Source organism: Scyliorhinus torazame, chromosome 8, assembly GCF_047496885.1.
Source record: "Scyliorhinus torazame isolate Kashiwa2021f chromosome 8, sScyTor2.1, whole genome shotgun sequence".
Lineage (NCBI taxonomy): Eukaryota > Metazoa > Chordata > Chondrichthyes > Carcharhiniformes > Scyliorhinidae > Scyliorhinus > Scyliorhinus torazame.
The window spans coordinates 183536603-183561899 of NC_092714.1; the positions used below are offsets into that span (position 1 = coordinate 183536603).

Sequence of the window (25297 nt, forward strand, 5' to 3'; positions counted from 1 at the left end):
GTCTCGGGTTTCAGATCCTGATCCTGCAATTCTCTTTTCCTCAGTTATCGGAAGGCTGAACTGGCATATTGGAGATGATGATAGATTTTGTCATCTATGTCTGTCTTTGTTAAGAGGAGGCTCTCAAGATAGGGATAATGGGCTACAAATATTCTTCAGTATTGCACTGGAATGTCTACCTACATTTTGTAATTTGGAACGGGTCTGGAACACACAACCTTCAGGAACCAGAGGTGCATATGGTACCCGCCGAGTCATTGCCTACCGCTATAAATTGAGATTAGGAGAGATAGGAAAAACCCTTTGAGGGTCACTCTGACATCAAACCTACAGGAGGTATACATTGTTAAAAGATAAATCGCAAATAATCAGAAAGGATGAAAATGCCTCGCCACTTGGTGGTTTCACATACGAAGCAACTGCAAGGCTCAAATCATTTTTCTGGTATGACTCCATTTTAACCCCTCAAATTTTGTATAACCCGAGGTTGTGGGGCAGTGGTTGGGGCAGGGGTTGAGGTGGTAGCTTCAACTGCTGAAAGGAAGAAGCGGGTTAGCTCCAGAATAGGAGAGGGAAGAGGCTCAGTGCGCTGGAAATTATTTGAACTGCAGACTTAAAAATAAAACCTACTTTTTCACAGGTTTGTTTTGTTCATGCAGCAATCAGGTCTCAAAGATCTGTCTCTTAGGCGACGACCACTAATATAATAAAGCACAAGGATTTCAATGGGGGCTCACAGCTGTGAGCATTTAATCCAAGCGCCACGGCAGCCATTGCTGCTTCGGATCTTGTGGCCCCAAAATCTTGTCTAGCAACCCCACTGGGGATCAATCACGACCCATAGTTTGGGAAATCCTGCAGTGTATATGGACAAAAGCAATCAGTGCCTTTACCGCAGCACTATTTCAAAGTGTTTGTCTTTGCTGCTGCTTTGACAGATCACATCACCACAAAATCCTTTCACAACGACACTGTGTTTATTGGCAATAAAAGGTCTCATGATGAGGAGTTGGTTTATTGAGTATTACTGAGTGATGGGTTGAGGAGTTGGAAGCATGAGCTAGTTCAGGGGAAGCTGTGGTAAGCAGTGAGCTCAGTTTGAATTTGCTCCACTCCCATCGCTGACTGGAAGAGTCCTCTGCCTATGGAAGGTGCTCGACTGAATTCACAGCCTCTCTGGGTTGAAGCTGAATGCACAGAATGGTAATTTTCAGATTAATTATTTGCCGTCATCAACCTTGAGTGATTAGAAATACATTTTCTTTGAAAGATCTGGCTTGTAATGCAGAACAATGCCAGCAGCGTGGGTTCCATTCCCGTACCGGCCTCCCCAAACAGGCGCGGAATGTGGCGACCAGGGGCTTTTCACAGTTACTTCATTGAAGCCTACTTGTGACAATAAGCGATTATTATTATTATTACAGAGTATATTATCAGCAAAGCTGATTTATATTTGATGTATTCCATTTCTCCTTATAAAGAATAAAAGTTTGCAAAAAAACTAGCATAAAAAAAGACTTTACTCAACAATGAAAGGTCATCTTTTGTTGTAAGCAATTTCATCAAATAAGCAGCATCATTACTTTAACTTGAGGGGGGGGGGTCTTTTGAGGCGAGTAACTTCATTCCATTTTCCACTTAAGCAGAATTGTGTTTATATTGTTTGGTTCTTGCCTGACTTCAACTCAAATGATCTCCACCAGGAGACAGCTCTCTGCATACCTGGAAACTTCACTCCCACAGCTTTTGTCCAAGAGCTAGAAACTTAAATGTTTAAAGAGAGGGGTAGGGAAAATCTATTAGGTTTAAAAAGGACTCAGGAGATCCAACAGGATTTAGGCATAAACATAAGCAGTATGGTATTAACTGAGAGACATATGTTTGAATCATTAGGCTGCTTTCCATTTGCTTCTTGCTCACTGTAGGTGGGCTGAGCTTCATCTGTTGTTGGCTGCACTGCAATGTAAATGGACTTGGAACATGAGTCACATACTGCCCCGCACAGTAGGTGGAGAATACACTGTGCTCTCTGAGCTGAAGCAATCACACTGATTGAGTATGGGAATCATGGACAGGTTCACTGTTAGGCCACCATCTGTGTCTTGCCTTTCTGCCACCATCACTGTTGAAGGGGCATTTAGACAAACATGAGATTTCATGGAATGATCATGCACCAAAGCTCATGTTGGTTCGGGAAAGCTATCCTCTGGAGCGTAACACCATCCTTTCACTGTGAACCTGCAAATTATTTATCCAATTCCCTTTTGAAAATTATTATGAATTACTATGAAGCTGCTCCCACCATCCTTTCAAGCAGTGCATTCCAGCACAAAAACATTTACCTCACCACAACTCACTTTTTGTCAATAACCTTAAATCCATCGATTGTGGTTACTGGCTCGTCTGCCACTAGAAATAGTACTAATAAAGGGAGTCAGTGGCATAGTGGCAATGTCGCTGGACTATTAACACAGAGACAAGGGGTAATGCTCTGGGTACCTGGGGCGTCATTCTCCGACTCCCCGCCGGGTCGGAGAATCGCCGTTGGCCGCCGTGAATCCCGCCCCCGCCGAAGTCTCCGGTACCGGAGATTGGGCGGGGGCGGGAATCGGGCCGCGCCGGTTGGCGGGACCCACCGTTCAATTCTCCGGCCCGGATGGGCCGAAGTCCCGCCCAGAAATTGCCTGTCCCGCCGGCGTAAATCAAACCTGGTAGTTACCGGCGGGACCAGGCGGCGTGGGCGGGCTCTGCGGTCCTGGGGGGGGGCGCGGGGCGATCTGACCCCGGGGGGTGCCCCCACGGGGGCCTGGCCCGCGATCGGGGCCCACCGATCCGCGGGCGGGCCTGTGCCGTGGGGGCACTCTTTCCCCTCCGCCTCCGCCACGGCCTCCACCATGGCGGAGGCGGAAGAGACTCTCCCCACTGCGCATGCGCGGGAAACTGACAGCGGCCGCTGATGCTCCCGCGCATGTGCCAGGAAACTGACAGCGGCTGCTGACGCTCCAGCGCATGCGCCACATTTCCGCGCCAGCTGGCGGGGCAACAAACGCCATTTCCGCCAGCTGGCGGGGCGGAAATCCCTCCGGCGTCGGCCTAGCCCCTCAATGTTGGGGCTAGGCCGCCAAAGATGCGGAGCATTCCGCACTTTTCGGCCGGCGCGATGCCTGTCTGATTGGCGCCGTCTTTGGCGCCAGTCGGCGGACATCCCGCCGTTGGGGGAGAATTTCGCCCCATGTTTCAAATTTCATCATGGCAGATGCTGAACTTTGAATTTAATAAAATCTAGGACTAATAGTCCAAAGATGATTGTCATGAAAACCCATCTGGTTCACTCATGTCCTTTAGGGAAGGAAATCCTTACCTAGTCTGGCCTATATGTGACTCCAGCAATGTGGTTAACTCTAAAATGCCCTCTGAAATGGCATAGCAATCCACTCAATTCAAGGGCAATTAGGGATGGGCAATAAATGTATGGACCAGCCAGCGATGCCCGCACCCCGTGAATGAATAATAAAAACAAAGATTTTCTGGGCTGGATTTTATTGGACAGCAGTGGACCTTCACCTGATCAAAGAACCTGGGGCTAAAAGTCTCGCCGGCTGAGAGCTGCCAGCCAATCAGAGCTTCACAGCTCTATTGCACGGCAGCGCCACCAGGGAGGCAGTGGCTACTGCTGGTATTTCACATGCCGGAGGCTTAGGATCACTGCTGGATTCAAGGCCAGGACGGAAGGGGGGCATCACAGGATGGAGGGTGTTGGGGGGAGGTGGAGGCCCACTGAAGGGGCTCATCCCACCGCTGTTGGTATTAACCCAGCAAGTGGGTGGCTCATCTTGAAGGTAGACAAGCAAACTCAGTCAGAAAATAAAGGCACCCAGTGCCTGATTGAAGCACCTGACATCGGAAATGTGGAGCCTGCTGATGTCAACCCCCTTCCTTGCTGTCAACATTTCCTCTCCCAACTACCAGAACCCCACCCTGCAACCCTCCCTCCTCCGATCATTCGACTGTGGTCTGGGATCCAGATATGATGATGGGTCTGTAGAGCCAGTAGCAACCACTGCCTCCCAGTGGTGCTACCGTTCAATTAAGCTGCCAGCCTCTGATTGGTCAGCAGTTCGCAGTGTGTGGAACTTTCACCCCTGTAGTCCTTGGTACTGGGGAAGGTTCACCGTGGTCCAGGTAAGTACCGGGTTGCACTTAATGCAATTACAAACAATCTGAGGCCCTCAAGCCGATGGATAAGATACCTGTCACCCTCATTATCTACCACCCTAGCAGTGGAAACTTAGAAATCGTTGCGAACTTGAAAATGTTTATGCACAGGGAAGCACATTCATTTAGAATCTGAGATCTGTTTCTTTTTATGTGGCAGGCACACAAAAGCTACAATTCAGTAATTAGATACAGAGTTTAAATGAATAAACAAGCTCTCCGAAGTTGGAGTAAATAAGCTATTGATTATAGTCAATGGTTCTCCAATTAAGTTCTTTGCTTTCCTCCATGGCGCAATTAACTGAACAATTATTTCAACTGATGTGCAGTGGAGAAAGTCAGAGCTAACCGAATCCAAGTGGGTATGGGTCGAACTTGGTTCCATCAGTTGAGAGAGGCGACTTTCCCATGCATCATATAGGAGGAAAATTCTAATACAAGTAATCAAAAATAGACCCCACATGTATTCTCCCCTGGAGTAGTCGAAGGAAGAGGCTTCATGGGATGCACGGTAGGCTGGATAAGGACAAGGTTTATTTACACTATACACAAGAGTCACAAGTACTACAACTCCTCACCCCGAAGCTACACCCTCCCTGACCTGCAACCAGGCTGGGGTTTCTATACTGCAGAGCTCCTCCCAGTCAGGGGGAAGGCTGCACCCCTACAATTACCGGGGGAGTTCATATTCCATGGTGTAGGAGGAGAATCGGATACAACATTGTGCTTGGCTCCTGAGGGGTCGTAACATCCCTCCCCCCCGAAGTCTGGAGAAACGGCCATGCCTCAGGCAGAGATTGCGGTTCCCTCGTCTGCTTGGGAAGCGGATGGCGGTCAGGCAGTAATAAGGCCAGCCCAGAAGGCGTACAGTGCATCCGCAACCACCGTTTCAGCGTAGAGCATCGAGGTGGGAGCAGCGCAGTTGGTAAAGTTGCTGGCTCCAAAGACGCCTGGATGCTGTCATGGGTGGGCCGGTATCCATGTCGGAATCATTGTCATTGTTGTCGCCGTTGGATGGCCCTGAAGGTGCGTCGGGCACTTCGGCCTCCAGGTGTCCGATGAGCAGTGGCAATGGTGAGCAGTGACTCTGACATGGACACCTGCCTTGCCAACGACAGAATCCAGGCACCTTCGGCACCAGCACTTTTACCGGCTGTGCCGATCCCATCCTCGTCGCCAGTGTAGTAGCCGAAGGAAGAAATTTCATGGAACGCACGGTAGGCTGGATACGAACAAGGTTTATTTTACACTATACACAATAAGCACAAGTACTACCACTCCTCACCCTGAAGGGACAGCCTCCCCGACCTGCACCTAGGTTGTGGTTTATATACTGTGAAGCTCCTCCCAGTCAGGGGGGAGGCTCCACTCCCTAAATTACTGGGGGAGTTCATATTTCATGGTGTCGGAGGGGAATCGGATACAACATAGTCTTGGCCCCTGTGGGGGTCGTAACATTCCCTTACTGTGGGATGCCGATTTTGTTTTTACCACACTTCACATCACCTTGGAATAAGATCAGTGGTTCCATGGTTCAATTCTACACTGGGGCAAGCACTTCCCAACTGAACCATTGTGTGTGAGTATTTATATGATATTTCTCACATGAATTCTAATGTAATGAGATTTTCAAAAGGGAAAGCAAAAATTACACCTTGATGCTGTCCAATGAAAAGTCTTTTGTCAACTGGACTGTGGGAGAGTAGAATCTTTGCCCCATCAATGATCAAAACAAGAAAGAAAACAAAATACCCGATCCAAATCTGTATATTACTATTATCTTAAATTACTTTATTCTTCAGTGCCTCTGGCTACTACTTGTGGAAGACTTAACAACAATGTCGAAGGAGGGTGAAAGGTTATCAACCTGTAATATTGGTCAGCATTCAATGGAAATACAAATTAACAATAACATTCATTGTGCTGGCCAATTGCACTGGTTCATGGAAGATTTGACATCATGAAATTAAGATGACCGAAGTAGTCTCACCAGCATTTTAGAGCACCATTTTCCATTTACACTCAAATTGTAAACTCTACCAGTTGCTGTGCCTGGGCACAAGTGGCAGAGGCGATGAGCGCCACCTGAAATACAATCTGGATTGGTGCCGTAAAAAACTGCATGATCTGCTCAGGGCGGCCAGGGTGGGTAGGCAACACTGCGCCCCTGACACTAACCCCCGTCCCATACACCCGCAACCCAAATACCCTCCCACCAACCTTCAGGGCGGATGAACCCCCACCCTGCCCCATATGCTGGCACCCATACTGGCTGCCATGGCCAATGAGGCCACCAGCTACCCACCCCCTGAGCTGCATGCGGGTGACTGTCAAACACTTTCGGTTTCAGTCCCCCCCCTCCACCCATAGGGCAACCCATAATCGCCAGGAGCGGGAGAAAGCTTCAGAGGGACCACCGGACCTGCAGCCCCTCACCATGGCTGAGCAAAGGGCCCTGGACGTGGTCGGCGGACCAGAGGAAAGGGAGGTTGCCAGGGTGGGGATCGGCCACGGGTGAAGAAGTGAGACCCTGCTTAGTTGCAGTTCCCATGCCACGCATTTTAACCGCCCCCCCCACCACCTGACCATCACACCACCCTCACCCTCACCCCACACCCATACCACCCTCAGCCACATCCCCAAACAGCCCTCCCCACTACTACCCCCCACTCCCCATCCCCAGCCCGTGGTCTAATCATGCGTCTTGTCTTGTGTCTTGCAGGATGTGCTGGTGATGGGGCGGATCCATCTGGTGTCCCCGTCTCCCAGCCAGTACCACAGTTGGAGCCTCTTCATGTGCCGAGCAGTGATGGGGAGAGCAGCACGGACAGCAGCCCTCGACAAGAGACCCAAGACACTGGAGCTCAAGTTGGGGATGACACAGATTTCCCGTCATAGCTGTCTCCAACACACTCTGCCATCCCAGAGGCATTCACCTCGATTGGGCACTTCAGTGACGAGGCTCCTGGCACCGCACAGCTGCTCCAGTACATCAGGTGGAGGTAGGAACACCCGAGGGGGCGGACGGTTGGAGGGCAGGCCAAACCCAGCATCTAGCTGCCGTCCAGACTGGTATTGGGCTTCTGGAACGGACAGTCCCATCGATTGTGGAGATGTAGTCGCAGAGCCAGGGACTATATGACGGGTTGTCGGCGAGCATCCAGTACTTGCTAGTGAAGGTAGAGGAGTCAAACAACGAGCAGGAGCTGGAGGTGGTGCCGACCATGCGTGGCACCCAGGCCAACACTGGTGGCGTCCGCAGTGGGGGCATTGGGGTGAGGGTTTTGGCTATGGATCAGCATTCCCAAGGTCTGGGGCATTCGATGCAGGCGCTGGCCGAGGCCCAGGACAGGGTTGTCGTCGCAGAGGCAGCCATGTGCCAGAGCCACCTTGAAATCGCAACGGCGTTCCGGAGCGTGGCCCAGTCACAGCAGGCCATGGCTGGGAATGTCAGCGGCATTGTCCAAGCGCTGGCCGATATAGGACAGACACAGAGGGAGATGGCTCAGTCACTGGCTGATGTGACACAGGCCCAGAAGGTGGTGACACAGTCAATGGGTGATGTGGCGCTATCCCAGATGGTGATGGTCCGATTCCCTGTTCTCCATGGCCACGAGCATGCAGGCCCTGGTCGGGATCAGAGTGGGCCTCCAGGACTGGCAGCACCAGGAGGCAGGGAAGCCTTAAGGGATAGCTCCGCTTACAACCCCGTCCTATGGAGTAGCCCAGGGGCCATCGGGCACCCTGAGGGAGGAGAAGGCAAAGGGTCCTCCATCTCATGGACCACGACCGCTGTTACTGCCAACACAGGGCCCGCACCCCCGTGCAGCAGGTATGTATCATGAAGGGCTGTGCAGGCGGAGAGATGGCAGGGTGGGGAGGGAGGGGGGGGTTGTGTGGGTGGGATGCGGTGTCCATGCCCCTGGCCAGTTCGCCCCCCCCCCCAACCTAATAGGTGAACCTGGACATGATCAGAGGATCCCCTGAGTGTTGGCCCTGGTAAACACGTCTCCTGTGCCTACCTGGGCCCTTTGTCATGTCGGTTTGTGTCGAGCGGCCTATCATTTGCAGGTGCTCATAGGGGATATGCGTCCCATCGATGACCCCTGGACCTGGGGCATCCCATCGATGGCGGCGAACCCCGCTGCCCAAGCATCCTGGTGGGTTCGGACCACACTGAAATGGATGTATTAATCTGCCTGGAGATATAGGGCCTCCGGGGCGGCGAAGATGTACCTGTGCACCGAGGTCTGTGAGATCTCGGACAAGTCCCCACTCGGCGCCTGGAAAGACCCCGTGGCATAAATGTTCAGGACGACGGCACCAGGCGGTTCATGCCTGGACACTGCCCGAGTCCCATGCGCGTTCACCACAGCCACATGGTCCATTCCCCCATCAGCACCTCCCACCCCATGGCAAGCCCAGTAAGTGTCCAGCCCGGCAGCCCTTACCTCCTCTCTCTCCCTTATCAGCCACGATGCTGGTTTCACAATTTTTAAAAGCACAAGTGGACTGCGCCGTCGGGAACTCGGCCCATCGGAGGAGGAGAATCGTGGAGGCCTCGGAGAATAGAGTGTCAGGCCGGCTAATGATATGGAAACGATGTTTACTGTGCGTATGTTCCGGAACACATTGGCACCGCTCTCAAGGTGACGGAGAATTGTAATTTATCGTGAAATCGGCACCCGCTGTGATTTTGGGGTCAGAACCGATTTTCCGCCCAATTGCGTTTCCTGATTTCAACGTCAGCTAATGAAGAATCCCTCCCTGCACCTTTTCAAACAAGTTGATTGGTTGCTTCATGTTCGTTGGGGATTGAATTGAGTTTCTCATTTGATTTTGTTAGCTCTCATTGATATTTACTGATCGAGTTGAAGCAGTTCACGTTGTTCATGTTTGATTTTAACTGAGTTAACCCTTAATATAGCCAAGCATTTTATTTAAAAGTGAAATCAGAAAGGTTTGGCCAATTGGCTTTATTGAGAGAAGTGTTGGAATGAAACGGGTATAATTATCACAGAAGCTACTACATTATTGCAGGAAAATTGGAGAAATACTTGAAGCAGGGAAGATACAGGGCAACGGACAGTATTGGGAAATGGGGGCAGTTTTTCCTTTGAGGCAGCATAAATGAAGCATGGATGTAATAGGCTAGATTGTCTCCTGGGTCGTCAACATCTATGAATTTGTAACCTCCCCAAGGGTTGTGATGCCTTTGAAAGGCAAGATGCGACTTACACTTAACAGATACAGGGCTTTAAAATTTATATAAGCAAACGCCCTTTAAATACTTTATGGCTCTGTTTGAAGCCGTCTTCCTGACCTTTCACATATCACTGGTGTACTTTCATGCATCTGTGCACTGCAGGGACATAGTTATTTCATATCATAGCAGCGTGGTCTGTTCTTCTAATTAAAGTGAGTACATTATCTCGGCAATGTTAGAATGGTTCCAAAGCGGACGCTTGGAACCATGAGGCTGCCAAGTTTATCAATGTATTTTCATAAGTGCGAGATATCACTCTGGGCCTTGGGAAGAATATTCACCTTTGCAAAAGGACATGAGAAAGCCCTTTGTCTCATAAAACTAACTTGTTCCACAGTTCATGCTCAATTCCCTCAGGTACAACTCTTCCTCACGCCACGCCGAGTGTCAGTTTAACGCATTGGGTACTGCTTATGCTCCTTAGACTGACTGTCGCGGATGTGAACCATGGGACTAAAACATGCAATCTAGGATGGGCCATTAGAGGAGGTACTACACTGTTGGAAATATTCTGTGGATAGATGTTAAACCTCGGCCTTGTTCATTCTAACCCAATACACTAATCAAAGAAATGGAGGGGGGTTCTCCAAATGTCTTGGCCAACATTATTTCTCAACAACACAATTTGAAAAAAAGGTGAATAATAACGGCATTTGTGAAATTGTTCTGGCTGTTAGATTTGCCTCAATATTGGTGACAACCTTCTGAAATCTATTGGATGTGAATTGTTCTGCCATGTTTCTGAGAAACACAATGTGTTCGAGAAATGGATATATTTGTATCCTCTTCTCTTTCCATCGCCTGAAAATCATTTTTATCAATTACTATCTCTATAATACAGAATCCCGCCATCTCGGTGTCATCTTGTGGTTGCAGTAAATGTCCCAATGGTGGGGCCCGAAGTACTCGAGGATTTCACTTGTAGCAGCCCTCCAGTTCGATATTCAGAGTGGAGGAGCTGACCCAATTGTGTGGCAGGGCCAGGCAGGACGTCAGGTGCCATATTTGAAGAGCACCAGGCCAGGCATACACTCCCGGCAATCTGGCAGCATTAATCTGGCTATGAGAGTAGACATTCTGAGAGTACAACTGTTGATCTGATGCCAACACCCCCACCTACCCCCAGAAAAATGCCACTTCTGCGACAGCCATCTGATGTTTTTGAGTAACGTTTTAGTGCCGACAACGAGCAGCCTCACGGTTTAGCACTGTCTCCCCGCAGGTTCTCCTCCGGGCTATCCAGGAGCAGCGGGAGGTCCTGCCTCCCAGTGATGGCAGCAGGGGACCCTCCCACCTGACCAAGGCAGCCTTGGTGGAGATTGCACTGGGGGGATTAGCAAACATGGCATCCAAAACGAAACAGGATCGAATGCCGCAAAAGGTTGACGATATCCTGCACACCACACGGGTTAAGTGACATGGTGTGCCAGAGTAAATATGTGATTGGACAAGTATGCCAGATAGGAATTTGGGTTGGAGGACTCACCACCAGATGGAACATGTGGAATGAATTTGTGGGCACTAGTTCATGCTGTGAAAGTTGCACCAGTTGCAGGAGTGTGTGTGTATGTGTGACACTTACTAGGGAGGTAACATTAGCTATCATATGTCTGTGTGCCCTTAACGGAGTTCGGTCCATTGGAGAAGATACTATAATCCTTCTATCTGCCTGCAAGACAAAAGAGCGCATAATATCAAGGAGTGCTCAAAGGCTGGTTATGATGCGCCTTTACTATGGATATTGACAGGCAGCACGGTGGCACAGTGGTTAGCACTGGGACTACGGCGCTGAGGACCGGGGTTCGAATCCCGGCCCTGGGTCACTGTCCGTGTGGAGTTTGCACATTCTCCCCGTGTCTGCGTGGGTTTCACCCCCACAACCTAAAGATGTGCAGGGTCGGTGGATTGGCTACGCTAAATTGCCCCTTAATTGGAAAACAAATAATTGGGTACGCTAAAAAAAATGTTTTTTTAAACTATGGATATTGACACCCACAAAGGAGGAGATAGTCAACCTGGCTGTGGACACCAGGGCAGATGCACAGTTGCAGATGGTGAAGCTGGAGTGGCAAGACAGCATAGTGAGGATGTCCCCAACCTGGTGTCAGGGACTGTGCATACAAAAGACACATGTGAAAGTGAACGGGGAAATGGGATTGTCCATTATCTCAGGTTAATTCTTTATGTTCTCCACCACAGTTCGTTACAGTCAGGAGATGCATCGCTCACAGCCTTCAGAAAGCCAGACTTTCACTTCTGAGGATAATCAGGTGGAACACTCATGAGATTCACCTTGAATCATTCCTCCCCTCACCCCACGCGGACCCTCCACAAGTTCAGAGACAAGTTACCTCGGGAATGCATTGACCATTAAGCTCGGGGGTCACAATCTTGTGAACACTTCGCAGCAGCAGATGGAGAATATGGCAGCTGCTGTCCTTGGCAGTCTAAAATCTGCTCAGTGCTCAGCCCCATGCCGATGACGTGCCTCTGCAATGGCGACAAGGAACATGCTGGAATTACAAAGACAGACAGGGGACATCTGACCGAGATGCCAGAGGCTTTGGACATCCTTGACCAAATGGTGGAAGTGTCCATTCCAATCATGAGTGTTGTCACAGCTCTGACAGGTGAGTGCATGTCTACCTCCATAGACTGCCATGGTGAGCCAGATCCAGAACAACACGCTGCGGCTGCTCGATATGCACACAAACCTGCAATCTGTTGCTCTGGACATGGACTCTATACATCATTGGCTAGGCAAGAGGGATATAACTCTCTCCTTCTGCCATCGATCACCGATAGTGAGGAGTTGCCTTGGGAGCGTGATTATAGGGTACTCCAAAGGCGAGTGGCAACTCTTACTCCCTTCTATTAGTAGTCCCAGTAGGTGAGGTGCACTGCGGGTGCACCTTCATCAATGCAGAAGACCCTTAGCAGGCTGGAGCCCACTTAGCCTTGGATTACCAGATCTCGGCTGTCGTGTTCATCTCAGGTAATGAGGCATGGTGCTCAGCAGGCAGTCTCATCCTCAGCTGCAGATGTGAGGTCACACCAAGGCATAGTTATAGAAAACTGTGATAACACTCACGAGGATCGCAAGGGAGGATCGTTGATTGATCACCTGATAGGTTTCGTAGAATACATGTCCGCAAATCCCCATGAGGAGTGGGCGGAGTCCTACCCAGCTGGGGCTCATTAGCGAGAACTTGAAATGTAGCTCCAAGACCTGTTCCAATAGTCCTGGGCTAGGATGTTTGTTTTGTGTGTTGCGGTAGTGGCTTTATTTTCAGTTTAAAATAAACCAGTTCGGCCTTTCGTTCCACCTCCTGAAATTAATACAAAACCGTCTCATGGCACAAACGGCGCAGGTGTCCAAGCATTCTGTGACATTTTAAGTCTACATGTAGATATATATTTTTGAGCACTTCAAAGGGGCGGCACAGTAGCACAGTGGTTAGCACAGTTGCTTCACAGCTCCAGGGTCCCAGGTTCGATTCCCAGTTTGGGTCACTGTCTGTGTGGAGTCTGCATGTTCTCCCCGTGTCTGCGTGAGTTTCCTCCGGGTGCTCCGGTTTCCTCCCACAGCCCAAAGATGTGCTGGTTAGGTGGATTGGCCACGCTAAATTGCCCTTAGTGCACAAAAAGGTTAGGTAGGGTTACTGGGTTACGGGGATAGGGTGGTGGTGTGGGCTTGGCAGGGTGCTCTTTCCAAGAGCCGGTGCAGACCCGATGGGCTGAATGGCCTCCTTCTGCACTGTAAATTCTATGATTCTATAATTCTATGAATCATGTGTGTTAAATGGTTATTTTGTTGGGTCTTTTTAAATTCTAATGTGGACTTTTAAGGGCTTGGTGCTTCAGTGAAACTCAAATGATATGTGTTGGAATAGAACCTAACACTGTGTATTTTTATAAAAATATATCCTCATGGCTATTTCGTAATTTCAAACTCAACCTTTAGGCTGACAAAAGACTATGAAGATGGCTGACCCAATGCCTGACTCACCAGAACAAAAAAAGCCACTTTGCAGCTTCAGAAATGTTACACCTTGTTATAACTGAGGAGCAACTGACAGATAACCTGGGATCTTCACAGCCCAACTTTAAAGGGTACTACTCGAAGGCCATTTGTATTTCATAGATCATGCTTGCCAGCAGAAACAGATATTCCTTTTAACCCATAATGTCAGCAGTTCTGAAGACCAAACTGAATTCCAGACTTTGGTTAAACATCCTTTGTTGAAGACATTGTGGAGACGTGAGGTCACATGACCGAAGACTCTGCTTGTTGAACAGGTTAATCTTGCCTCTCTGAGTTGCATATCCAGTCTGTTGCTTTAACATCTGACCAATGGGCCACACAGAAGGAAGTTTGGTCAGGGTGGACAACTGATCCCGTCTACCTGTTTCTCCTGAAAGTTCTGTACTGTTGCCTATAAACTGATTCACCTCTGTGTGCCTATCTAATATCTAATATTGTGATGTCAGCACCCTCGGAAGGGCAAATTTTACACCACCAGTTTCCTCCGTGAAGCACTTTGATTCTGGACTCTAGACCTCATGTGAATCAATATTTATTCTCTGTGTCTCCGTATTGTAAAACTTCCTTTTCTCTATCCTTCTCTATCCCTCTCTTTACTGTATTTGTGTGGTGGGGGATGTTGCTGACTCTCCTCTTTACGGTAATGTGGTAGTATGTATTAGGGGTCATGTGGGACTGTGAAGCCGTGATGCTATTGGCTGACAGATCCCGGGTCCTGGTTGGCTGTTGACCCCTAGCTCCGCCCTGAAGGCGGAGTATAAGAACCCGGGCTTCTCCCCGCCGCTCCTGTCTGTTGCTGAACTGCGGGGAACAAGTCACGCTTAATAAAGCCTCATCGACTTCATCTCTATTCGTCTCTCTCGTAAGTCATTGTGCGCTACAGGTATTTCAATGTGTGCAATAAACTAACCTTTTAGTTCAACGTAACTCAAGTTTGCTGTCGGGTTATTAGTAGGAATGGGATCATACAAATAAATGAGGGGATGGGAAATACACCATCATCTACTCAAGAGAAACAAATGAAAACACCTTCCTGTTTATTTACAGGTGGTGAGAGGTAAATGGAATGTGGTTTGAACATGTGTACGCCCCCCCCCCCCCCACCCCCCTAATCACTTGTGCTAATCACTTGTGCTACCGTGCTGCCCAAGCACACTTTCCTGTTGAGCCTCGGAGTTACTGTCAAACCTGAATTTCTTGGCCTATGGTGCTTTCTATGTTTGTCCACCTTTGTTAGGACAAGGTAGTGACACCTCACTGGCAAATCTACTTCTGTAGCTCACCCTCTTACCCCGCCCCCCTCAGAAGCTGTTGTCTTAGCAGCGTCTGCAGTTGATGCGATCCATGTTTTACAAGTAAACGCATCGTCAAGCCCTGCCAGGGTTGTTGTGTGTGTGACTGAGTAATGTGCAACCTCCTCCCATGGTCAGAAATCTATGTGTCTTTAACAGGACCATCTTTATGAGCTTCTTCATGCCAAAGGACAGTAGCCTTTTCCCTTCTAGGTACCAGAGATCATCGGCCTGTATGTTGGTGTGGAGGGAGTACCCAATCTGGTGGCACATCCACAGTGACTTCTTGAGGTAAAAATCAAGAGATCTTTGAGGGATCTCATGTTGCAATGAGGGTCTCACAGGTCTATTTTCCATGTTGCTCCATTGCCCTGGCCTCCGCTTTGCATCACCTGAGGGCTTTGTGATTGTTCTCTTCATCTATGTCGGATGATGAATCCAGCTCCTCCATCTCCATGGCTGGCAATTCCTCACCACTTTTTTGCGTGAGGATATGTAGGGCACAGCGGATCACAGTGATCCAAGAGACTCTTGGCATGTGCTACAGTACTCAACCTGAGTGGTTCAGGCAGCTGAACCTCATCTTCAGCAATAAACTGACCTGTTCTGTTGTTGTCCTTGTTGGTACATATGCAGTATTATACCTCTCCTCTGCTGGGATTTGTGGGTTCCACATAGGTGCATTCATCTAGGTCTCCTGTGGATATTCCCTATCAATCCTGAAGTTATCGACTTATAAAATCCTTACAGTGCAGAAGGAGGCCACTTGACCCTTTGAATACTGTACCGACCCTCCGAAAGGGCACTCTACCTAGGCCCACTCCCTCATCCTAAGACTGTAACCCCACCTAACCTTTGGACACTAAGGGCCAATTTACCTAACCTGCATATCTTTGAACTGTGGGAGGAAACCGGAGTATCCGAAGGAAACCCATGCAGACACGAGGAGAAAGTGCAAACACCACACAGACAGTCATTCAAGGTCGGAATCAAACCTTTCTGGCGCTTTGAGGTAGCAGTACTGTGCCACCATGCCATCTAAGTTGCTGATGCAAACAGTTAGGGCACCTGACAGTGAGTGAGGAAGTACAAGTGAGCAAGCTTCCTGGGAAGCAAGCACACACCTGAAAGATTTGTTTCCAGTGGTTACAAACATAGCTGCACATTGATTAAATGAAACCCCTTTTGGCTTTTGAATGCTGCTGGCTTTTCCGAGGGAGCTCTCAGTGCCACGTAGATCATAGATCATAGAATTTACAGTGCAGAAGGAGGCCATTCAGCCCATCGAGTCTGCACCGGCTCTTGGAAAGAGCACCCTACCCAAGGTCAACACCTCCACCCTATCCCCATAACCGAGTAACCCCACCCAACACTAAGGGCAATTTTGGACACTAAGGGCAATTTATCATGGCCAATCCACCTAACCTGCACATCTTTGGACTGTGGGAGGAAAGCGGAGCACCCGAAGGAAACCCACGCGCACACGGGGAGGATGTGCAGACTCCACACAGACAGTGATGTCTGCAATCAAATAATTGTCCCTTGTACTTATGGAAATCCACTTATGGTGCCTAATCCAATAACTCTGGCTGGTTACTGCAGCACATGTCGCTGGGCCAGCTTCTGCCAATTCCTCTCCTTTTCTGCCACAACATCGGAAAACATGGAGTGTCCAAGACTCATCTACTTGAAGTGAACTGCGATGGAGGCAAAGATCTGGTTGGCACATTTGGCCCTCCGTCTTCATATGAAGCCTGTGGACCAGTGTTCTTCAAACATTTTTTCCGGGGACCCATTTTTACCAGCCGGCCAACCTTTGGGACCCAACCCGGCCGACCTTCGCGACCCACGCCTGCCGACCTGGGCGACCCACCATTTTCTCTTACCTTGTTTGCTGCTGACGAAAATGGAGGAAATGGTTTTGGGTCCCTTTGGCCCTCGTACACGCTCCTCCAATGGAACCTGTTGGATGAAGGTGAAGCCTTGCGGTGTTGGAAAGTATGGAGTCTGTCCAAAGTTCTGCATTTTTTCCTGTTAAATTTTATCAAATAAACCCCCCTCCGAACTTAAAATTAAGATAAAATGAATAAAATAAATGAATCAAATGAATTAAAAAAAAACTGAACTTGTAAAACCAAAAGCTGCGACCATTTTTTAAAAAAAGCGGCCGCACTGCGCATGCGTGACCGATCATCAGCGTGCATGTGCATAGTTTTGCCAATGCGCGCCGATGATCTGGCACGAATGTCGAGTGCGGCCGCATTTTTTTGACATGTTTGCGCCCATTTTGAAGGCTGCTTGCAGCCGGCGTTATTAACAGCCGGCTACTGCAGCTGTTGCGTGCAGATTTGTGCGATCGGGAGCGCCGCGACGGACGGCTCCACGACCCTCCCAACGCCTGCCCGCAACCCATTTTCGAATTGAGAGCAACTTTACAACAAATTGGATTTTCATTGATTGTGAATGAGCATTAAAGGGCTGTTTGCCAGCCAATTGTAAGCAGTGAGAGAGCTCAGAGATGGGCCGACTGGCCTCCTTCTGCACTGTAAATTCTATGATAATCTATATGGGTCTGTCCAACTTATATTACTGACTAGCCACAAGTGTGGCGATAGTGACACCAAATTAACCCCCCTGCACAAGCTGATTTCAGTAGAAAATGGCTTCCTTCCACTAATATAAAAATTGATTTAAATGTGTTTCTTTGTTGAATAAATATCTACTACCACTCCGTAATCGAAAGATGTGTGGGTTAAGTGGATTGGTCATGCTCAAATTACCCCCTTGGTGTCCAAATGTAAGGTGGGGTCACGGGGATAGGGGGGGTGGGGGGCTGGATAGGAGGGGGGGGGCATGGGTAGGGCACTCTTTCGGAGGGTCAGTGCAGACCTGATGGGCCAAATGGCCTCCTTCTGCCCTGTAGGGATTCTATGATCCTAAATCAAGAACATAAAGTATGCACAATGAGCAAAAACACTAACAATCTCTGATTCTCATCGTACAATTTTACCAACAAATATACCAAACAAAATTAAAGCCCACACGACCATGCTGTGTAAATGAATATCAAGATTGCATGTTTATTTTTCAAATTTAACCAAGAAAAGTAAATAGCCACATCGTCAATCCCAATTAGCCACAGATAACCAGTAGTTAATGTATTGGACAACACTGATACATGTCACTTGGTTTCCCATGACCTGATGTCCTGTTCAATGCCATCATATGATCAGCTGTATAGGAATCAACATGAGGCAGCCAACGATCACTTGTGTTCCCTCAAAGGTGAGAAATGATCTATTGTCTGCTCAATTTGCTGACTCGATCCCAGCCTTGATGAAATGCGTATAGCCAAGTCAAGTGAACCTGACTGACAGACTTAAACTCACAGTCAGGGACTCCAACAGAGATGGATCTGCTCAGCTACCGACTGCTGCTTTCGCCCATTCAGTGGAGGGGCAAACAAATTGACCTGCAAACTGCTCAGCAACTCAGCTGACAAAACTATGTCATTTTCCTCCCGCAATTTATTACTTAAAAACCCAGTTTCACCATCCTGAGGTAACTAATTCTTTAACCCTTCTGGGATCGCATCTATGCTTTCAGAGCTGATACTGTATAAGCATCGAAAGAAGAGACTGTTGTATATTTATCTACATTGAGGATCTTATAAGCTAACTACATAGAATGAATCCATTCAGCCCATTAAAAAAAGTATTATTTTGCAGGATGTGGGTGTCATTGCCAGACCAGCATTTATTGCCCATTCCTAATTGACCTTGAGTAGGTGGTGGCGAGCTGTCTTCTTGAACCACTGCAGATCATGTAGGTACACCCACAGTACTATTAGGAAGAGGGTTCTAGGATTCTGACCCAGTCACAATGAAGGAACAGTGATATATTTGCAAGTCAGGATGGTGAGTGACATGGAGGGGAACATCCAAGTGGTGGTGTCTCCATGTATCTGCTGCCCTAGTCCTTCTAGATGGTAGAGGTCCTGGGTTTAAAAGGTGCCACCAAAGGACATTGGTGAATTGCTGCAGTGCATCTTGTAGATGATACTCACAGCTGGCTCTGTGTGCTAATGTTGAAGGGAGTGAGTGTTTAAGATGGTGAATGGGGTGCCATCCAAGCGGACTGTTTTGTTCTGGAGCTGCTCTCATCCAGGAAACTAGACAGTATTCCATCACACTCCTGACTTGTGCCTTGTCGATAGTGACAGGATTTGGGGAGTCATGAAGTGATTTGCTCTCAGTAGAATTCCCAGCATCTGAATTGCTCTGGTAGCCACCATATTTATATGGCAAGTCCAGTTCAATTTCTGGTCAATGGTGACCCCTAGGATACTGTTATGGGTCAGGGTTTAGAGAATCCCAAAGTGTATCATGGAGTTCACCTGACCCACAACTTTTAATAGATTGTGGTATGGGGAGCACACGGCTCACTCTACAGGTATGGTACAGCAGAAATGGACAGCTATTTTTTAAAACCAAACAATGTTTATTCTATGAACTCAAGTTAACCTTTTTAAAACAAACAGTGAATATCTTAGCAACCCATTAAATCAAAGGATAACCCCCAAAGAATACAACACTAAGTAATCCTTTAAGCTGTCCTTTTAACATCCAAAAGACTTAACAAACCTTTAAACAGGAGCACATTAGGTTCACATTCACTATTGAGAACATTTATAATTCTGAATTCACCAAATGATCCAGAGATAGTCTTTGGATGGCAGAGTTCAACAGGACAGCTCTTTGATTAACTTCAGCTGCAGTTCACTGGAAAACCCAGACACACCCAAGCTTTTTCTCAAAGTGAAACTAAAAAGTAGAATCAGAGTTCAGCTCCACCCACACTCTGACATCACTGCAGTAACATGAGCAGCTAACCATTTCTTAAAGCGACATTCTCATGACAATACTGACATGTGGGATTCAGCAATGGTATTGCAGTTGAATATCAAAAGGGGATGGTTAGATTCTCTGTTGTTGGAGATGTTCATTGCCTGGCATTTGTGTGGTATGAAGGATACTAAGAATGGTCTGACACTGGGAAGTTCCGAAGAACAAAGGGACCTTGGCGTGTTTGTCCATAGATCTCTGAAGGCAAAAGGACAGGTTATTGGGATGATGAAAAAGGCTTATGGGACACTCTCTTTTATCAATCGGGCATAGATTACAAAAGCAGGGAGGTCATGATGGAGCTGTGTAGAACTTTATGAGGCCACAGCTGGAGTATTGTGTGCAATTCTGGTTGCCAAATGATAGGAAGGATGTAATTGCACTGGAGGGGGTGCAGAGAAGATTTACCAGAATGTTGCCTGGGATAGAACATGTTTAATTAATAATTTTTATTGGCACAAGTAGGCTTACGTTAACACTGCAATGAAGTTACTGTGAAAAGTCCCTAGTCGCCACATTCCGGCACTATTCGGGTACACGGGGAGAATTCAGAATGTCCAAATTACCTAACAGCACGTCTTTAGGGACTTGTGGAAGGAAACAGGGGCGCCTGGAGGAAACCGACGCAGACACAGGGAGAACGTGCAGACTCCACACAGACAGTGACCCAAGCTGGGAATCGAACCTGGGACCCTGGAGCTGTGAAGCAACAGTGCTAGCCACTATGCCGCCATCCTGCCCATATTAAGTTACAAAGGGATTTTGGATAGGCTTGGGTTGGTTTCTCTGAGGCAGAGAAGACTGACGGGTGACCTGATTGAGGTGTAAAAGATTATGAGGGGCGTGGACAGGGTGGATAGGGAGCAGCTGTTCCCCTTATTTGAAGGATCAGTTAATAGGGGACACAAGTTCAAATTGAGGGGTGGGAGGTTTAGGGGGGATTTGAGGAAAAACGTTTTTACCCAGAGAGTGGTGATGGTCTGGAATACACTGCCTGGGTGGGTGGTAGAGGCAGATTGCCTCACAAGTACCTGGATGAGTACTCGGCACGCCATAACATGAAGGCTATGGGCCAAGTGCTGGCAAGTGGGATTAGATGGACAGGTCAGGGCCTTTCATGCGTCGGTACAAACTCGATGGGTGAATGGCCTCTTCTGCATTGTAGTATTCTGTGATTCTGTGAATGTTACTTGCCGTTTATCAGTCCAAGCATGAATGTTGTCCAGGTCTTGCTGCATTTGGGCACAGACTAATTCTATGCTAATTCTTTGTGTATGCTGTTCAAAGGTAATTACGGGGTTACCATTGGGCCTTGGCGGGATCTTCCCGTCCTTTCGATGTCTACAGCGTTTTGCGTGGCTTGCACCCTCCGCTGCCAGATAACCCACTGCAGGGGGTCACATCAGCGGGATCGGAAGATCCTGCCGGCGGGAAAGGCCGGAAAATTCAGCCCACTGTGTTAATTCCATGTCCATTGTCTTATAACTTTCTGGGTTTAATCGAATGTTTCCTTCGAAGGTGTCACGGTGGCTGCTTCAACCACCCCGATTGGCAAAACAGTCCATAAAAAACAGATTTCCTCCAAATCTTCTCCTCATTCTCTTCACGCTCATTTTAATTTGATAGGCAACTGTAGACCAAACCTTTAGAATAGAATTTGCCAATGTAAACAGGTAATGCTGTTCTAGTACTCCTCACCCCTTCTAATGGCATTGTTACAGCTCCTTTGCTCCAACCAACTCCACTCTGCTTCCCAAATTGCCGTAAAGTCTAACATTGAATTAGAAATGATATTGAATCCAGGGATTATATGAGTAAGGACAGAATGTATGGCTTTGAAATAGCGACTGAATAGTCAATATTCTGATTTAAATTTCCTTCTGTCCTTGAACCACCTTTCACCTGAGGATTCATTTCACCTCCTTGTGCTCATGCTACGACTGATTCACCATATCTAAAGTGCAAATGAAAACGTCATTGGTACTCATGTACCAAAATGAAGTGTTGGCAATTATTCAGTTTTTGTTGCAAAACTGTTTTAAATTAAGAAAATGCGTTCTCATCTACAGCTCCAGAGCATTAAATCTTGTTCACCAGTTAATGGGCCAGGTCTTGTTTGAAAAATAATGGCCTCTTAATGATGCACACACCATTATTAGTGCACAACCCAGCCAGTGACATCAGGGGATTACAGAGACCTATTGACAATTCTGTGTCTGAGATTAAAGTTTAAAATATGTGCCAGGCATTGCTGGACTGTGGCATCTTTTGGGATACGAGTGAGATAAACCCACACGCTTGCTGGCCAGGTTATGTCGCTCAACCTTTTCAATACACAAATCTTGGAGCTAAAAAGAGTGTGAATAACGTCTAACTGACATGGAACAGCACAAGGTGCCCTGCTCCAGCAAGTTTCTGCACAGATTTTGAACTTTAATCTTGGATTTAGAACTGTGCACATAGCAGGTAACTTACCTTGGTTGTATCACTGCACAAAATGACATAATTGTTCATGCATTTTACATGGTTTCTGATTTGCAGGAACACCCCAAGAACACAGTAAAGCAGACTAGCTCTTCCTAGTGACAGATTGTGAGAAGGAGAGGAGGGTAACAATCGGGCGACCAGCTGTCAGATTGCAACAACGCCAACATTGAAGCTTACTGTCATAACAATCCGTAGTTTAGATTTGAAAAAGGTTTCACGGTAGATTGGTTTATGTGGGAATTAGTAATCTGCCTTGCTGTTTGGTTACTGAACACAGACAAATGAAATAGAACAATTCAGAAGGACGAGTGAAGCTTTGTGTAACTGGGCTGCCTGATCGGTCATTTCAAAACGGCATTCTTGAATAAGGTTAGTTCCTTTTGGCATTTTCTCAACCCTCTTTTGGTGCACAAGTGGTCCTATGTTCCAATTGATTATGTGTGAGGGGGAGGGATCAATGAGAATATACACTGGCTCAGGATCCCAGATCAATGAAAATCAGTCTTGATTACCCTCTTCAAAGTTCAAAGTAAAGTACAGCACATGAACAGGCCCTTTGGTCCTCCAAGCCTGTGCCGATCATGCTACCCATCAAAACTAAAATCTTCTACACTTCCTGGGTCCGTATCCCTCTATTCCCATCCTATTCATGTATTTGTCAAGATGCCCCTTAAATGTCACTATCGTCTCTGCTTCCACCACCTCCTCCGGCAGCGAGTTCCAGGCACCCACTACGCTCTGTGTAAAAAAACTTGCCTCGTACATCTCCTCTAAACCTTGCCCCTTGCACTTTAAACCTATGCCCCCTATTAATTGACCCCTCTACCCTGGGAAAAAGCCTCTGACTATCCACTCTGTCTATGCCCCTCATAATTTTGTAGACCTCTTGTTAAGTTAAATGAACAGCATATGCTCCATGACCTATCTCCTCCATCTTAAACTACTTTCAAAAAAAATATCCCATACATGTATTGCCTCAATATAACCACCACCCCCCTCTCCGACACACACAAAAGGCCACCTGTCTTTTGTTCCTAAAGTTGATACTTTTTGTTGAAATGTTTTACAGCTACACTTGAATATTGAACACATTCTCCCTTCCCTCTGTTCTGATGAAGAGGCAAAAGGACTCGAAACGTTAACTCTGCTTTCTCTCTCCTTACAGATGCTGCCAAACCTGCTGGAGTTTGCCCAGCATTCTTTGTTCTTGTAACATATGCTACGTTATAGGTTTACCTCAGTCAGATATTATATCAACACCTGTGCAAAATCACACCTATGGATACTGCGCCACATAAAAGCAACATTTCCAGTTGCAAAAGTGGAAGTAGCTCTCAGTATTCACTGACTGAGAGATGTAGAGCTGAGGTTATAGCACGGTTTGTGTCTGTGCAATTTTCCCTCTTAATGTCAATTAAAGAGTAATGGGAGTGATGGCAAACAGATTGCGAAAAGTCAGCACCAGTGTTTGCAATGGAAACATGTGAGTGTTTGCTGCCAACATTCTGTCCTTGGATAATAGCAAAAGTTTGATTAACTTGACTCAGGATATCCATGCCCCAGCAGCATCTGCATCATTTGATGGTTGGCTGGATGATATTTGCTCCCTGTGCCCTTGCGTTTTCCTCATCTTTTCATCCTTGGAGGTTTTTCTGTTTAGTGCGCCAAGCCTTCTGTTCCTCTAGCAACTATGTAACAACTCTACATACAAGCTATCATGGAACAAAGTCAGATAATAGCCACTGTCTCTTCTTCAACCTTGCATTGGAATTATAAATCAAAGATACGCTCAACGATAACAACTTTGTTTATGTTAGCGCCTTTCATGTGGAAAACATACGCAGGTGCTTTAAAGTTGTAATCAGAATAAAATGAATGCCAATCTGGGCAGCACGGTAGCACAAGTGGATAGCACTGTGGCTTCACAGCGCCAGGATCTCAGGTTCGATTCCCCGCTGGGTCACTGTCTGTGCGGAGTCTGCATGTTCTCCCCGTGTCCACGTGGGTTTCCTCTAGGTGCTCAGGTTTCCACCCACAGTACAAAGACGTGCAGGTTAGGTGGATTGGCCGTGATAAATTGCCCTTAGTGACCAAAAAGGTTAGGAGGGGTTATTGGGTTACTGAGATAGGGTGGAAGTGAGGGCTTAAGTGGGTCGGTGCAGACTCGATGGGACGAATGGCCTCCGTCTGCTCTGTATGTTCTATGTAAAGAACTTTCATTATATTAAAAAAAATCTAAGGAAACAGCTGTTCGGAAGGGTGACCAACATTTTGATCAAAAACGTGTATGTTTGGGAGATACTAGAAGAGAGAGGAGAGAAGCAGAAGGGTTTGGGGAGGAAATTTAAAGTTTTGAGACCTCAGCAACTGGTGAGAAACATATTGAGGGTTTTTATGCACTTATCTTGAGCAAAGGGTTGTGCCATTTGCAGCTGAGGTATTTGATTATATGACTGAATCATTCTGGACATCAAGAGGGAAAATAACTTGGACAGGATTCTCCGGTCCCCCAGCGGCGCATTTCTCGGCTGCGTGTGGGATTCTATCCTCCCGCACCTTGTCAATTTGATTTCCCATTGAAACCACTCCAGCCCACCGTGAAACCCGCTGGAGGGTTTGCACTGCCAGTGGAAAAAGTGTATTCTGACGACCGGAGAATTCCAGCCATTATTTGGCCGAGTTTGTTTTGTCACTGTTCAGGGGCGAAATTCTCCGTTATCGGCGGAAAGTCCGCCGATCGGCACAAAAAACGGCGCAAATCCGACTTGCGTCACGTCGGAAAAATGGGTCGATAGTCTCCGGCCCGAAATGGGCTAGCAGCGACGTAACGGGATCCGCGCTTGCGCAGTGGTTCACGCCGTGCAGCGTCATATGCGCTGCACGGCGTGACGGCTCATAAGGCCGCGCTGCTCCCCCCCACCCGACCGGAACACCCGACCGCAACACCCGACTGGATGGCTGGCCGTCGCTCAGCCCCGAGGTTCGAGTCACGCGATGTGGAGGCGCTCCTGGACGCGGTGGAGCAGAGGAGGGACGCCCTGTATCCCGGGCACGGTTGCAGAGTTGCCCCACGCCACAGCCGGCGTCT

The 25297-nt window shown here is 47.8% G+C and overlaps 1 protein-coding gene across 1 annotated transcript in view; it reads right to left on the reverse strand.

The window, feature by feature from the left end:
- The window catches only part of LOC140428295 (cadherin-22-like), a 1238550-nt gene that overhangs the window by 699524 nt on the left and 513729 nt on the right, over positions 1–25297 (reverse strand). The gene's annotated exons all lie outside the window — the stretch shown is intronic.